The sequence below is a fragment of the Notamacropus eugenii genome, chromosome 1 (assembly GCF_028372415.1).
Source record: "Notamacropus eugenii isolate mMacEug1 chromosome 1, mMacEug1.pri_v2, whole genome shotgun sequence".
NCBI classification, from domain to species: Eukaryota; Metazoa; Chordata; class Mammalia; order Diprotodontia; family Macropodidae; genus Notamacropus; species Notamacropus eugenii.
The window spans coordinates 164,368,423-164,384,939 of NC_092872.1; the positions used below are offsets into that span (position 1 = coordinate 164,368,423).

Here is a 16,517-nt window from a genome sequence, read left to right on the forward strand (position 1 = left end):
ATACAGAGTTGACAAGAAGAACAAATGAAATAATATGTGTGAATTCATTTATAAACTTAACAAAATACTGTACATGATTTCTTAATGGATGCAATTTTTTTCAAGGACCTTCTAATTATTAACATCCAGTATGGCAAAAAAAAAAAAAAAAGATGCTTACCAAAGGTGTTTGCTAAGGTCAAGGACAATGGCCAGTTTAGTGTCTAAATGTATAGGCTAGAATATTTAATAATCATGTCACTTGCTTGTGTCAGTGGCTCATTATGACTTACAGGATATCATTCACACGCAGACAATGAAGATTCTCCACAAACTAGTCTCATTCTCCCTTTCCAATCTCTCATTACTCTCTACCACAAATCCTCCTGTTTGGCTTAAGTTGTCTTCTCCAAGTCTATGAATCAACCTTTTGTGTTTTTCTACTTCTGTACATTTGTTTATTCCAATTTCTCTGTATGGAATGTCCTCTCTTCTCTGTCTAACAAAATATTTCCTCTTCCTTCCATGCCCTGCCATGAAGTTTTCCTGATTTTTCCTCTAAAAAATTAAGGGACAAGTCAGATTATAATAAATGATGGTGGACAAGAGTCTAGGCTCCCAAAACAAAATATATTGAGATGGCATGAATCAATTTTCTTTTCTATTGGCTTCAAGTTGTTCATGGTCACTCTTTTCCACTACTTTTTCACAGCCTTTTGCTGGAATGATATCTCACCTGTGCAACTTGTTAGATAGAGGCCCTTCAGACACACTGCAAAATTTTTTTAATGGTCCCTTTTCTTTTGTTGTCAAAGAGTGAAGAAAGAAGTCTCCTGCAAAAGACTATGTTCCTTGCTATTTCCAGAGTGTTGAAACGAAGTATAATAACGAACTCATGAATAGTCTTAGTCTATATTCTAAAGAAAGAAAAATAGAAAATTGCCTTTTTAAGATTTCAAAAGAATTCCTTTACAAATTGGGACTTCAACTTCATCCCATGGGCATTGATAGTGTCATTTTATCTCTTAAACCCAGCAGAGGAACACAGAAAGCAAAGGAGTGGGATCCAGCTGTGGCAGTCTCCTAGCCAGTCATGGTTCAGAAATGTCTACAGGAAACAAGAGAAAGAAAACAGATTCATGCACAATACAGCTGGAAAGGGCTTTGGAGAACATCTGGTCCAAAGCTCTCGCTTTACATACAAGAAGATTGCAACTCAGAGAGGGCATAGGATCAGAGACTTAGATCTTAGAAGGCAGATCTCAAGAGTTCATTTAGTCTGACTCTCAAATCTACTGAAAAGGAAACTGAGACTCAGAGAGGTAGAGTAAAATGACCTAGGTCACACAGCAAGTATTAATGTGGCCAGGATTCAAACAAGATTCTCCAACTTCAAAACTAGAACTCTTTCCTCTGCTCCACATTGTTCCTTTGTTATCCCTACTTTGAACTCTTCAAAAGTCCACTACTTGAACTATCTCTAATGAGTCCCTAGGAGTGACAGCCAGCATGAAATGCAACCAGTGAACTGTGGAATGGGTGCGAACTTTAAGGAGTACGCTATACTAGTGAGTAGCACTGGCTACATTTTTGCTGCTGAAAGCAGTCTGAAGAATGGGATATGTTTCCTAAAACCCAAAATAGTTTGAACTGCAGCCACATGAGCAATCTTCTCTCTCCTCATGCTCCATCATGGCAAGTCAGATCAGTCAGGTGCTGTGCCTAAAGGTTCTCAAATTCCAGCTACAGGGAAATGGAGACAGGCTATTGTTTTCTGAACACCATCACCATTACTATCATGCCACTCCCTCCCCCTGCTTCATCTCATTTGTAAAATTTCTTACCCACCCCATTAAAGTCCTTCCTTTAAGGCTGTTTTTTCATTTTAATGGGTACTGTAATGGAGGAGGGCAAGTCCCCTGGTAATTAAGGTATAATTTTAAAATTAAATGAGACACTCATAGGCTATTCAACAGTTAACAAAAGGAGGTTTCCTTAGCCATAGAATAGAAAATATTCAAAAAGTATAGTGTAGCACTTAGCTTGAGTTGGCAAAGCTTCCTAGACCTCCATGTGGAAAGATATCTTTTCAGTAGAGAAACTTGATGACTTGTGAAGCCCAGGACATCCACCAAGGTTGAAGAGCCTCAACTCTACATGGGTGGACCTTTTTATACCCTTGGGCATAAAAGGTAACCTGGAAGTCCCTTCCATATAGCCCTAGGCCACCAGGAAGAGGTACTCCCTAGAACACTCAAGTGCTAGGAACAGATCTACCTTTTGGAGAATTAGTCTTACCTACATGGCAGGTAGAATAATGAACCCTATAGAAAGTGATCTGATCACAGATGCTTTATTATTTTGGCTTTAATATATGCTACTCTCAAAAATATAAATATACATATGCATACATATGCATACATATATATATATATATATAATATATATAATGATACTCTCTCCTATTCTAATTAGTATGGTCTTCTGTCTGTAACTGTGGCTCTACCACAATTTACTCACACACAAAAGGACAATTTAACAATCAAGCAATTTAACAAATCAAACAATTTAAAAATCAAATCAATGCCTTCTAATCAAATTGCAGTTAGATGGCATAGTATATAAAGTGCCCAGTCTGAAGTCAGAAAGATATATCTTCATGAGTTCAAATCTGGTTCTAGACAGTTCCTAGCTATGTGACCCTGGGCAAGTCTTTTAATGCTATTTGCCTCAGTTTTCTCATCCATAAAATGAGGAGAAAGCAAATTCCTTTCAAACGGGGTTACAAAGAGTCAGACATGACTAAACAAACCATACAAACCAACAAATTCATACATAAGATTTAAGTAAAACTTAGTTCTTACCATTATGGAACTTACAGTCTAATAGAAAGGTTGGACAAAAAACATTATAATCATATGTGATTAAGTGATTTCATCCATGTGGACACTGTCTCCTCTAATACATACAGTAACTCTTCTGTGACCTAATAGAAGGTATCCTAGAGTTATTGTGATTAAAAATTCATTACTCTACAACCACTCTCATGATGAACTTTTACAGTCTTAATTAGGTTAGTTCACAGATGGAAGACATGGAAGCCATCAGCGTGAAGTCCCACAGATAATGATACTTCTAGATATCTGTAATTCTTCAAGATACTGTAATTCTATGATGTGTGGAGTCTACTAACTATTCCTTATACATGACATTTCATCTCCTATCTCTATCATTTTGCACAGTCACTCAAGTCTGAATTTCACTCCCTTTTCCCATATGCCTTTGGAAATTCTTTTTTCCTTCAAGGCACAGTTCAAGTTCTGTCCCCTAAAAGAAACCTTTCCTTATTCCTCTGCCCCTGTAAGTCTTGTTTTATTTATTTTATTGATATAGATATTGATATACATTGTATTTCATTTCCTGCATACATATTTTCATTTCCTCTTGGGACTGTTTTGTCTTGATCTTTGTATTCTTTTGTCTTGCACAAAGTAGGTATTTAATAAATATGTGTTAAGTTGAGATCAACCAAAGATTTTTTTAGAAGGAAATGATATGAGGACCAAGAAATTAGAAGCCCCAAAAGAACAAGACTCATTTGATTTTTTCAGCTACTTGGAAACAAGAACAAAACATTTAATAAGCATCTAATAAATACCTACAACTTTGACAGATACAAAATTCAGTTGGCATGGTCCCTGCTCTCAAAGATATCAACACAAGTAGGTGTAATGCTTAATATAGCATATTAAATGTACTAAAGAATCGAAAAACAAATTGCTATGAGGTCTAATTGATAAGATTGTCAACAAAGGGTTAGGATCAATGAAAATTTCCTGATGGAGGTAGCACTGAATTAGACTTTGAAGAAGGCACAGGAATTCAACAAGTGAAGAGATGAAGGGAAGATGGAGCAGGGAAAGTCCCTTATCCCTTCCAGGTGATAACAACCTACCTCTTCAGCCTTTATATAACACTCATTTGTAACTAATGCACTTTGATAATTCAGTAGATTGATGATCTCACCCATGTAGGGAAGTCCTTTTACTGGTGCAGATGGCAAATTTCCATGTCTTCTTATCCCAGGCAGTCCTATTCCCTTTTGGAAGCATGTTTGGTGACTACCAGGTAAAGGCAGACTCAGAGCTAAAAGTCCCAGTAGATGAGAGAAGCCTTAAGACAATACCTAACATGACCCTTAGATACTCTTCAAATTGACCCTCCCTATCAGAAAATTTTGCTCATCTGGAAATCTATACCTGGTCATCCACCTTGGGGGAATTCCTCACTAACTAGAGCATGTACTGTGACTGTACCACAGACTGACCCAATTCTTTTCTTCCCATGCTCCCCTGACCAAATGCTTTTCAGCTTTGTGCAGAAATCAAAAGCTCGTCCTCCAACATGATATTTTACAAATGAACTAGAACTCTAAATAGACTTTGCCTTTGCTTGACATATGCTTCCACTTGGCAAGAAGGTCAAGGTTTTGAGGCAAAAAAGGATTTCTTAGCTCTTTTGTCCTCCTAGTGCAATGACTATTTGAAATCAGTTAAGCTTCTCAAAGAAATATTGATAATTAAAACCGACGCTTTTGTTTCTGTCAATTTCCTCTTTTTTGAGTCAACAGCTTGTTTAAATAGGTCAATACAATGACACTCATGTCTTCTCATCTTCATGCTTTCTTCTTATTTTGTGTTGATTTTTACCTTTGCTCTAACAAGATGGTGGTATGACTACATACAAACAGTTGGTTTAGATATGCCTCCCACCTTATTAATTACTATTTTGTGTCTCTTAAGATGTAGGTAATATTATATTTGTGGTGTTTAATTCTTATCACAACAAGTACATCCCAATTCTCTTCCTGAAGAAAATATTCATAATACTCAGATGTGAGATTTCTGATTAATTTCTAAACCTTTGGCAACTTTCATTTCTTAATCTTGAACATATCTGCACACACATATTTTACACCATCTTTCCTCAATGTACCTTTATGCAGTACCTTTGTGCAACACATGTTGTAGTTGCTGAGTAGTAAGGTGCATTTTGACTTGGTCTGGATATTTTTCTCAAATTCTTCATGGAAATTTTCTACTTCTTCATGTTCTATTACAATTATCTTTATGGTTTCCTTTCTGCTCATATTCAATGTAACTTCAATGCAAGATGACTTTTGGGAGAGTGTGCTTCATTTTTCAGGATAAATGTTTGGAAGCTACCATTTTATTATACCAACTTAGTAAAAGTCATTGTTAAGAACTAATTTTATCTACTAGCTGATTGTTAATGGGATGTGTACCAGTGGGTGTTCTCAAGCTATAGTTAGAATGTTGCCATCACAAGGCACAACCTAGAACCCTAGGAGTAGCAACCACCCTCTAGAATCAAAATTCAAGAGTACACATATAAATCTGGAGAATATGCCACAAGAAATACTATGTAAGGATAAAATAAAAATTTATCATTTGTTGTCAGAAAATATAGTTATACTATATGGCACTTTCCTGATACATCAGTCTAATAATTCTATTTTAAAAAATAAATGTGGGAGGGGCAGGGCCAAGATGGCAGAGTAGAAGGATGGACCTACTCTAGCTATACTCCCATAGCCCATAAAATACCTGTAAAAAATTACTCCAAACAAATTCTAGAGCAGCAGAAGCCACAAAATGACAGAGTAAAAGAGATTTCCCACCCAAGATAGCCTGGAAAGCCAATAGGAAAGTTCAATTGCACTGGGCTTAGAGTGGAGCACAGCACAGCCTTGGCCCAAAGCACAGACAGGACTGGAACAGGCTTCAGGATATGGAATCAGAGGTAGGAGCTGCGGTTCCCAGATTTCTCAACCCACAAATGCCAAAGACAGCTTCAAAGGTTAGTGAGAAAGCTCTTTCACCTGGGTGAAAAGGGAGCCTGGTCTGGTCCCAGTTCCAGCCTCAGAAAAGTAGCAGCATCCACTTTTGGAGCCTTTGGCCAAAAGAACCTGGGGGAATCGAGCAGTCAATCTGGGTCTCAGTCCTGAGTGGGAGTCCAGGGGTGAGGAAGAGAGCTGGTATGGTGGAGCTGGTGGTGACTGTGAAGAGGAAATCCTGCTCACAGACAAGAGCACAGGCCAGGAGATGAGTAAACTCCTCTCCCTTCACTGTGCTACGTTGGAGGGACTGAGAACTTACAGGCCTCTAAAGTATACCCTCCACTTGACAAGTAACTAGCTGGGAAAATGTAACTAGTCAAGTAACTAACTGGGGAAATGCCCAAAAAGGGGGAAAAAATAAGACTATAGAAGGTTACTTTCTTAGTGAAAAGGTATTTTCTTCCATTCTTTCAGATGAGGAAGAACAAAGCATACCATCAGAGGAAGACCCAAAAGTCAAGGCTTCTATATCCAAAACCTCCAAAAAAAATATTCAATAGCCTAAGGCCATGGAAGAACTCAAAAAGGATTTTGAAAATCAAGTGAGAGAGGTGGAGGAAAAATTAGGAAGAGAAATGAGAGCAATGCAAGAAAATCATGAAAAGCAACTCAACAGCTTGCTAAAGGAGACTCAAAAAATGCTGAACAAAATAATACCTTTATAAATAGACTAACCCAAATGGCAAAAGAGGTCCAAAAAGCCAATGAGGAGAAGAATGCTTTAAAAAGCAGAATGGGCCAAATGGAAAAGGAGGTTCAAAAGTTCACTGAAGAAAACAGTTCTTTAAAAATTAGAATGGAGCAGATGGAAGCTAATGACTTTATGGGAAGTCAAAAAATTACAAAACAAAACCAAAAGAATGAAAAATTAGAAGACAATGTGAAATATCTCTTTGAAAAAACAACTGACCTGAAAAATATATCCAGGAGAGATAATTTAAAAATTGTTGGTCTACCTGAAAAACATGATCACAAAAAAGAGCCTAGACATCATCTTCCAAGAAATTATCAAGGAAAATTGCCCTGATATTCTAGAAATAGAAGGTAAAATAGAAATGGAAAGAATTTACCAATCACCTCCCAAAAGGAAAACTCCTAGGAATATTGTAGTCAAATTCCAGAGTTCCCAGGTCAAGGAGAAAATATTACAAGCAGCCAGAAAGAAATTATTCAAGTATTGTGGAAATACAATCACAATAACACAGGATTTAGCAGATTCTACACTAAGAGATCAGAGGGCTTGTAATATGATATTCCAGAGGTCAAAGGAGATATGATTAAAACCAAGAATCACCTACCCAGAAAAACTGAGTTTAACACTTCAGGGGAAAAAATGAAGTTTCAATGAAATAGAGAACTTCCAAGCATTCTTGTTGAAAATACCAGAGTTGAATAGAAAATTTGACTTTCAAATATAAGAATCAAGAGAAACATGAAAAGGTAAACAGGAAAGAGAAGCCTGAAGGAACTCATTAAAGTTGAACTGTTTACATTCCTACATGAAAAGGTGTTATCTGTAACTCATAAGATCTTTTTGAATATTAGGGTAGTTAGAGGGAATATATATATGTAGGTGGGTATGGGGTGTATGTGTAAATTATATACGTGTAAGTATGTATATGTACATGGGTGGATGTGTGTGTATACATGTATACATAGACATACAGAGGGCACAGTGAGCTGAATATAAAGGGAGAATACCTAAAAAAAATAAAATTTACTATTGAATGGAATGTACTAAGAGTAAGAGAAAGGGAGAGGTAGAATATAGCAAATCATCTCACATAAAAGAGGGAAGAAAGAATTTTTACAATGGAGGAGAAGAGGGGGGAGATAAAAGGAAATAAGTAAGCCTTATTCTCATGGGATCTGGTTTAAGGAGGGAATAACATACACTCAATTGGATATGGAAATCTATTTTACCCTGCAGGAAGGAGAGGAGAGGAAAGATAATAGAAGGGGCAGCAAACTGGGGAAAGGGATAATCAGAAGCAAACACTATTGTGGGAAGACAGGCCAAGGGAGAGAAAGGAATAAATGAAGGGCAGTATAGGACAGAGGGAAATGTGATTAGTCTTTTACAACATAACTATCATAGAAGTGCTTTGCATTGTTACTCATGTATGACCTATATTGAATTGCTTGTTTTCTCAATAAGGGTGGGTGGGGCAGGAGGGAGACAAAAGCTTTAAGAATGAATGTTAAAAATTGTTTTAGCACGCAACTGAAAATTAAGGCAGTGGAGTATAGAAATCTATTCTTCCCTACAGGAAAATAGAGGGGAAGGGGGATGGAAGAGGGTTGGGTAATAGAAGGAGGACAAACTGGAGGAAGGAGTGGATAGGGTACTTGCTGTCCTGCGGTGGGATTGGGGAGAGATGGAGAGAAAATTTTGAATTCAAATTCTTATGGAAGTGAATGTTAAGAACTGAAAATAAATTATATATGTGTGTGTACATATGTATGTAGATATATAGACACAGATATAGATATTTTAAATGTGGTCAGGCTGGCATGAAATGTTCTTGAGAATGTCTTTTTTTTAAATTGATTAGTTATATCTGACTCTTTGTGACCCCCTTTTGGGGTTTTGTTGGCAATGATAAGAGAGTGGTTTTTGATTTGCTTCTCTAGCTCATTTTACAGATGAGGAAACTAAGGCAAATAGGGTTAAGTGACTTGCTCAGGGTCACACAGTTAGTAACTGTGTGAGGTCACATTAGAACTCAGGTCTTCCTAACTCCCGGACCAGTACTCTATCCATTGCACCACCCAGTCATATAGGTTCTTACTGATCACTCATTTGTTTTCTAAATGTTCAAAATTAATCCCTTTAATGATACTACACAGATTTTCACCAGGACTAAGAGTTCAGCTCAAGGGTTTATATTTTGAAAATTCTACCCTCTTCCCTTTTTATAAAATTGGGACATTTACCCTTCTTCAGTCCCAATTCTCCACATTCTTTCACAAATCACTAAAATGAGTTTATGATCAAAGCTGCCTGTACTTTGAGCAACCTAGTTCCTTGAAACCTAGCGCCTTGAACTCATTGAGGACAGCTACACGTCCTCATACTCTCTCTGCAGTTATGTTGGATTTCAGCCTCTTGTTTACCACTACCTGTTTACTTCGGTTTTTTTCTTTGCTGAGAAAACCGAACTGAAATAAGAGCTTAGTTCAACATTATAAGTCATAATCTAGCCATGCTTTGATCCTCATCTTTTCCCCTGAAAAACTGAAAAGCCCTTTTTGTTGTCATCAGTATTCATTTCTCCACCTCCACTCATTCTTAGCTTGAGGGCTTCAAAAATAGTGTTGCAGAAGTGGAAACTGACAGATATTAGATAAGAAAAACAAGAAAAAGGAAGAGTCAAAGCAGAGTCATGCAGGGAGTAATAAATAATCTTAATAAATAAACTTAATAAATGTCTATCAAATTGAATTGAACTGAATTTCATTGAATGGGTGGACAAGTGTAAGAGAAAACCTAGGATAAAGCATTTGAAGATCAAGAGATTGAAAGTGAATATGTAGAAATAGAGGAGAGCCCAAGGTATGAGAGAAGCTAATAGAAATTCCGAACAGGGAGAGCAGACCACTAACTAAAAGAATAATTTCAACCAGATCCAAAAATTGAAACTAATAGTCTTCTAAAAGGGCCTTACTTGCCTCAACAGAATAAGCCAGCAAGAGTGACATGGTGGAAATTCATTGGTCCTCTGAATTTTATAACTTTGAGTTATAAAATTTATGTTTACCTAATTTATCACACCTGGCCAAAATAAGACGTATAATTTACACTCAATAGTTAATGAAGATGAAGAGTTATATGGATATGATTTAAAAAAAAAAAGCAGAACAGGATTTGAATCTTCTAGATGAATAATTTCTCTCTACACAAAAGACCAAAGGATAGATATCGAAATTCATCCCTTATTGACTCTCAGATCTAATTTAAAGCACTTTTTCTTTCTCCCTGGTTTCTTGACAAAGAATAAGTGTAACTTCATTTCAAGGTATGCCCAAACTAGTCAAGGAGAAGTGATCTCATTCCATCCTATTTTTAGGGAAGCTATTTTGTATTCTATCAGATATTGAGCCAACTAGATAGTGCAGTGGATAGAGTACCAGGCCTGGAGTCAGGAAGACTCAAATCTGGCCTCAGATACTAGCTGTGTGACCCTGGGCAGGTCACTTAACCCTGTTTGCCTCAGTTTCTTCATCTGTAAAATGAGCTGGAGAAGGAAATGGCAAATCACCCCACTATCACTGCCAAGAAAACCCCAAATGGGATTATGAAGAGTCAGACATGAGTTAAAGGACTATACAAGAATTACATAGTGTTATGTTGTTTTGTCCTATTTACGTGATCAATCTAAATGACTTGGATTAAAGGCAAGAGATGACTTGGATGTAATGCAAGGCTTAGGGAAATGTTTATGTTTATAAGTTATTTATGGTTATACTACATTTAAGCAGTTGGCCACAAATTCAATATTCTGAGACATTCTTTAACGTAAACAGAGTCAAAGTAATCATCCGTGCGAAAAGGCAGAGAGTCTTCAACCTTGCCACACTATAGAAATAAAACTAGCAAAATCTTTTCATCTTCTGAGGTTCCAAGGTACTACAAGGTTGGAGGGCTATAAAGCTGTTATGGAGGGAAGGGGAAGGGCTAATAACTTATCTATGAACTATTCAAAATTTTTGTAAATGATAATTCTATATTATAGAGATTCTTCTATAGATAATTACCATTTTTATGTAATTGTAATTATTTCCTCTTGAAGTCACCATTTGTAGACTTCTACTGCATCAATAGGCCGATGTACTCTAATCCACTCTGAAAATGGAATAGTGAAACACACCCATCCCTGCCCTTCTAAGTTGCCTAGGAAACAAAAATTGTACTACCAACAAATCTGTTAACTAGGCTGAAATTACAAAGAAGGCATCAGCCAGAGACAAGAACTCCCCTCTTCAAAGACAGGAATTAAATTCAACAAACATTTATTAGTCCCCAGACTATAAGCAGAGCACCATGCCAGCCATTGTGGAAAAGGAGAAGGGATATGGATTCTCCAAAGTCCAGTTAAGATGCAGTCCTTGCGTTTATCCAAGTCAAAGTCTAGAAATGGACCTGTGAATTCAAAAGGTCATATTCTAGCAAAAAGATCTGTCTATATTATTCCAGTAATGTAGAAAAATCACTGAACTGGTCACCAGTAGACATAGTATCTGGTCCTGGGTCTGCCACAGATTTGGCAGACCAGTCATTTAACTTTGGGGGTCTCAATTTCCTCCTCTGTAAACTAAGGAGGTAAGAGTGGATGATCTCTAAGATATCTGAATTTTCTATGATCTTTACTGTGAATGCTCTAAGTATTCATGTTCAATTCTAGAATGTTTCATTTATCACAACACAGTACCCTTACAAAAAAACATAAAATACATTTTTTAATCTTTACCTATGATAAAATGTTAAAGGAATTAAGATAGCTCAATTCACTCTTGTATCGATAGATTTAGAATCCAGGGTCTCATGTCACCAGTGTATTAACAAACAATTCTATATACCATACAACCCAATAGACACAAATCAAATCCTGTCTCTCTCTCTCTCTCTCTCTCTCTCTCTCTCTCTCTCTCTCTCTCTCTCTCTCTCTCTCTCTCTTTCTTTCCCCTCCCCCCCGACACACACATACAAACACACATATACACACACCCTTAGACTTGGGACATCCCCCTACTCCCACCACTAACCTAATCATATTTATCTACAGACCCTTTTTACATAACAGGCAACAAAACCCATGTGTGCAGAGATGTTTATTTCATACCAGTGCTCATCTCTAGGGTCAAGAGAACAGGAAACTTCCTGTCCTTTACACCATAAATACTGCTCTTTTACTCCCTTTTATAAACAGTAACAGTTAAGACAAATTGCTATTAATCTGGTTATGATGAGAAAAGCTAGTGACAGTAGTCATTTCCACTCAGCATAGGAAATAATTTAAGTAAATCCCTTCCCATCATGTTTCCTCCTCTTTCCTCTTTCTCAAATCAAGACCCAACACAAATAACCATCCAAAGAACATCATTCCCCTGAATTTCAGTCACCTCTTTTCTAAGTGTTTGGTAGCTATGTGGTGATTTTTTTTAAAGCATAAGCTGTTTTTCTATTTCACGTGTTTTAACATGAAATTATTTCTACTTCTTATTCATCAACTACATATTAAGTTCCTGATTAACAAATCATTTTAAAGCCTTGAAAAGTTTAATAAACTAGAGCTTCCATTTGTAACATTCTTAAGTATTCAACTCCATTTCATAGATTTGTTCCTGTTATAATAAACCTACTGTACAAAGGGCAGTATATACCTTATACCTTTGGGCTCTCTTCTATTTCTACTTATTAATTTTCACTCTCTTAATCTTCAGATGCTTTATCCTAGCTTTTCTTACATAGTATCTGAAAAGTTTTAGTGAAGTGTTTTTGTAAGCTCTAAAAGCATAAAATTTCACTGAGACTTTTGGGACACCCTATATAGTATATATATTATATAGAAAGTAATGTATAAATGTTCTTTATATAGGTAGAGCTACATGTCTATCTCTCTACCTATATAAATATCATTCATACACTTTTCTCTATGTAAAATATAAATATATAGAAAAATACAGATAGATAATTTTTCATCTAGCACCAGAGGGAGATTTGGAATGCAATTTCATCAGCATAAGGATTTCCTGGGCAGCTGGATGATGCAAAGGATAGAGCACCAGGCCTGAAATCAGGAAGACCCATCTAACTGAGTTCAAATCTGGCTGTAGGCATTAGCTATATAACACTGGGCAAGCCACTAACCCTGTTTACCTCAGTTTCCTCCTCTATATAATGAGCTGGAGAAAGAAATGGTAAACAACTCCATTATCTTTGCCAAGAAAACCCCAAATGGGATCACAAAAAGTCAGACACAATTGAAAATGACTATCCTCTATAAAACAAGAATTTCATCGCTGTTTCCTCTCTAGAAAAATGCATTCTTTTTAATCAGTTACTAGAAAAATAAATCAGCATACTGTATTATTTATGCCAAGTCTAAAATATCTGAGGTTTATTTCCCCCACAAGAAAATATTTCTCAAGGTATACCAGGAAGCACGATGAAAAAGACAAAAAGCCTATTGTATTTCAGAATCATCCTGACTTCTCTGAATCATGTCTTAAATTTATTTGTGTTTTCATGTAGAAATTTCAAAGGACAAATAAAGACCACAGCAATGATTTGCGCCACAAGTAAATTGTTTACTCTACATGAGTATTATGCTATATGAATATTATAAAGTAGTGGCTCTCCAGTTTTTCATCCTGAGCCCCAACATGATCCATTTCTCCCTTTTTCAGAAAGTAAGAAAATATGTGGCAAGATTTTCACCTTACATGGGAAAATGATATGCAGCTGGGCAGACAGATAGATAGATAGCCAGACAAATAGACAGATGTGCATATGTGTGTATATGTGTGTGTGTGTGTGTAATCCATTTCAGAAATTTTCATATTCTGTCCTATGCCCTCTCTAAGGTTAGGAGAAGAAAAATGATAATAGATGAGGCAACAATGAGGGATGAATTCAGATTCACATTACCTTAGAACTTTCCTGGGACTGCACTTGTGAGATGCTGTCATACAACATGGAACAATATAAAATTTAGAATAATTCTCACATTGACCAAGAATTGGTTTGTCCCTCTGCAAAAGCAAGCCGCAGGAGAGAAGTGGAGCCCAGCTACTATTTACGACATGGCAGTGTACAATTGGCCTGTCTACATCAGAGCATCATAAATTTAGAGCCAGAAGGGACACTAGAGATCATCTAATCCAATCTCTCATTTTACAGATAAAAGAAACTAAGATCCAGAGAAGCAAAATGTATTGAATTAATTAATACAGTTAGTATTTACTGAAGCAATATTTGATCCCTAGTCTTCTGACTCTGATCTAAGACTCATTGGGTGTCTTGCTTATGGTAGCTTATGGAAGAGGAGAAGCTTATCAGCTTAGAAGCCTTGTGAGCAAGGAGACTCAGTCATTCCAGAATCAAATGTAGGTTGGTTAGCCTTAAAGTGGTATATCAAGTTAAATGGCCACAATCACCTGCTTTTCTCTCTTCAGGTGAATAATGAGCCAATTTTGGACTACTACATCTGCCTTAAGCAAAATGTCTTTCCTGAAAAGGACAGAAGAGAGGAGCCAAGAAAATAAGGATACACAGCATCATTTGAGCCATCTACAATCCATCTGTGAGTCAGTTCCTACCTTTCATCTCATCGATGACTTGCCATGGGCAGAGAGCCACTTACAGGGCATAGGCAAAGCAAAAGTCTAGATGAAAACCAACCCCAAAGTCACCCCATCACACAAGATTGATTTTTGTCCCAGCCAAGGGCATAGATGTCAAGTTATCTTTTGATGAATTTAGTGTATGCCTGTGATTTTCAGATAACATCATATTACAGTGGCCCTGCTCTATTAAGGGCAGCAGAGATATACAATACCAATCTCCAAAACAGCAATACAGTGCTTACTCCCTAGATAAATGCATTCACTCAACCATCCCTTCAAGCCAACTCATGTGTGCGTTGCTTTATGCGAAATAATCCATCCACAAACAAATCCGCATACACTACATGTATGTTCACCAAGTGATATATATATATGTATATATATATATGCTCCTCAGTCAAATACCATTTTACCATAAATCAACCCTCACAAACCTCCCCCATCTGCTGGCGGAGATCTCATACCCACACTGCAAGCACCTTTTAAATCTTTTTAATCATAAAAATCTTATTTTCCATCTAGACATTAAGAATGGAAGTCAATATTTTTTAAAGCCTGCTAGGAAGGAGAGAGGGAAAGACAGAAAGAGAGAGAGAGAGAGAGAGAGAGAGAGAGAGAGAGAGAGAGAGAGAGAGAGAGAGAGAGAGAATCTACAAAATATCTGTAACCCCCATCACAGTCAGAGCATACATTAAATCGCTCTCATAGTTCCATATGGGGCATAAACCCCAGCCCCACCAGCTTGCGCTTTACCTTCCTGTGACTGTGCATCCCGGTAGGGCTGAGTAGTCCAAGCCTTTCGGTTTTCCCTGTCCAGCCCTACCTCCTTTCCGCTGCTTCATTTACCAGATGTAGGGATCAGTATAAACACTATTTACCTACTTAACCCCTCAAAGACAGCAGAGGAACATGGAGCAGTCTTGGGAACCTAGCAGAGCCAGCTGCCTCCCTCGTTCCCTCATGCCGTATTTCCCCACCCCGCAGCTCGGAAGAAAGGACTTTGCTTTCTCTACCTGTAATGGGAAGTTCTTCGCTGCTGAGCCGGCTACCCCTTCCTTCAAGCCTCACCGCCTCGGAGTCCCGGAGAAGAGGGACGGACGCGCTGCGCTGGAATCTCCTTTACCAATGATGCAGCCCCACCAGGCAGCGCATGTTAACGAGCCACCAGAGGGGATCCCAGCTGAGGCAAGAGCGGACCATATGTCATACCTGCATCCCAGCCCCCGCGGCCAGCAGCCCAGACGGGGAGAGCGAGGCAGAGCTCTGCAAGGCGCAGAAGGAGAGGGGGAGGAAGGCGAGACACAGACCCTGAGAATGCCTGGGTAATTGGATCAGGATCATGGTATAACCATCGTTTGGCTTCTGCATGAAAAGCGAACACTGCAGCAAATCTCGGGGTTGATAAACGGTCTTCTTCTAGGAAGCAGATACTGTTGTGGCTGTGTCGTGCTGTTGCTCTGACCACAATCCAAAGTAGAACTGAAGTCTTCCCTCACTGTTACATTTTGCAGCCCAATGTATTTAAAACTTTTTCCCCCTTAACTCTGTCCGAAGTGGTAGTGACCTTACATCACCAGCCATTCCCTCTTCATCCAGGCTGGAGACTAACTCAATAATCCCTAAGGTCCCTTCTTGCTCAGAAATCGATTCTCTGCAATCTCCTTCTCAAGTCCTAAGTCTGGTTTGTTTTACTTTGCTTTACTTTGTTTTGTTTGGGGAGGAAAAGGAAATAATTTGCAGTGACAAGATCCCAATTCAGCCAAGCCCTGCTCCTGGTAGATGGTCCAGACTCTCAGGAACTGGAAGCAAGTCCCCAGTGAGAAGCTTAGAACACTCTGATTATCCCACCCCAAGGGCTCTTGAGCTGGTATCAGCAACCCAGTTCCCCACTCAACTTTCTTCAATGAGTTGACAGTTGAGCATCTGCAGAAAGCCAAGCTCTCTCGTAGGCACTTTTCCACAACCCCTCCACCTGCCTCATCCTGCCCCCTTGAATGATCATTGACAACACACTAGAACTCTGTAGGAGGGGGAAGACACAAACATTGTTCCTTCATTTTGACCTATTCTATAAGAAAAACAAACAAACATCCTAGTCTTGGTCAGTGGTCAAAACAGAAAACTCTCTCTGGAAAGAAAAAGCTACATTATTTCTGTCTAATGACCTTGAATTTGAATTTAGTTATCTGTCAACCTTACCTGGTTGAAGCATTGCCAAGAGTGAGTAAATAAGGTTAAAAAAACTGAACTAGACTTCTGAAATTCTGTA

General features: G+C 38.0%; 1 protein-coding gene across 3 annotated transcripts in view; it reads right to left on the reverse strand.

Moving 5' to 3' along the window:
- Positions 1-16,198, reverse strand: part of SV2B (synaptic vesicle glycoprotein 2B) — a 174,610-nt gene extending 158,412 nt beyond the window's left edge. Inside the window, exon 1 of one of the 3 annotated variants that reach the window (XM_072617506.1) lies at positions 15,262-16,197. The gene's annotated coding sequence lies outside the window, so the exon portion shown is untranslated. Of the gene's footprint in view, positions 1-15,261 lie in introns of all 3 variants that reach the window. The other 2 variants (XM_072617535.1, XM_072617524.1) reach the window with 2 other exon arrangements.
- Positions 16,199-16,517: the final 319 nt, after the last annotated feature.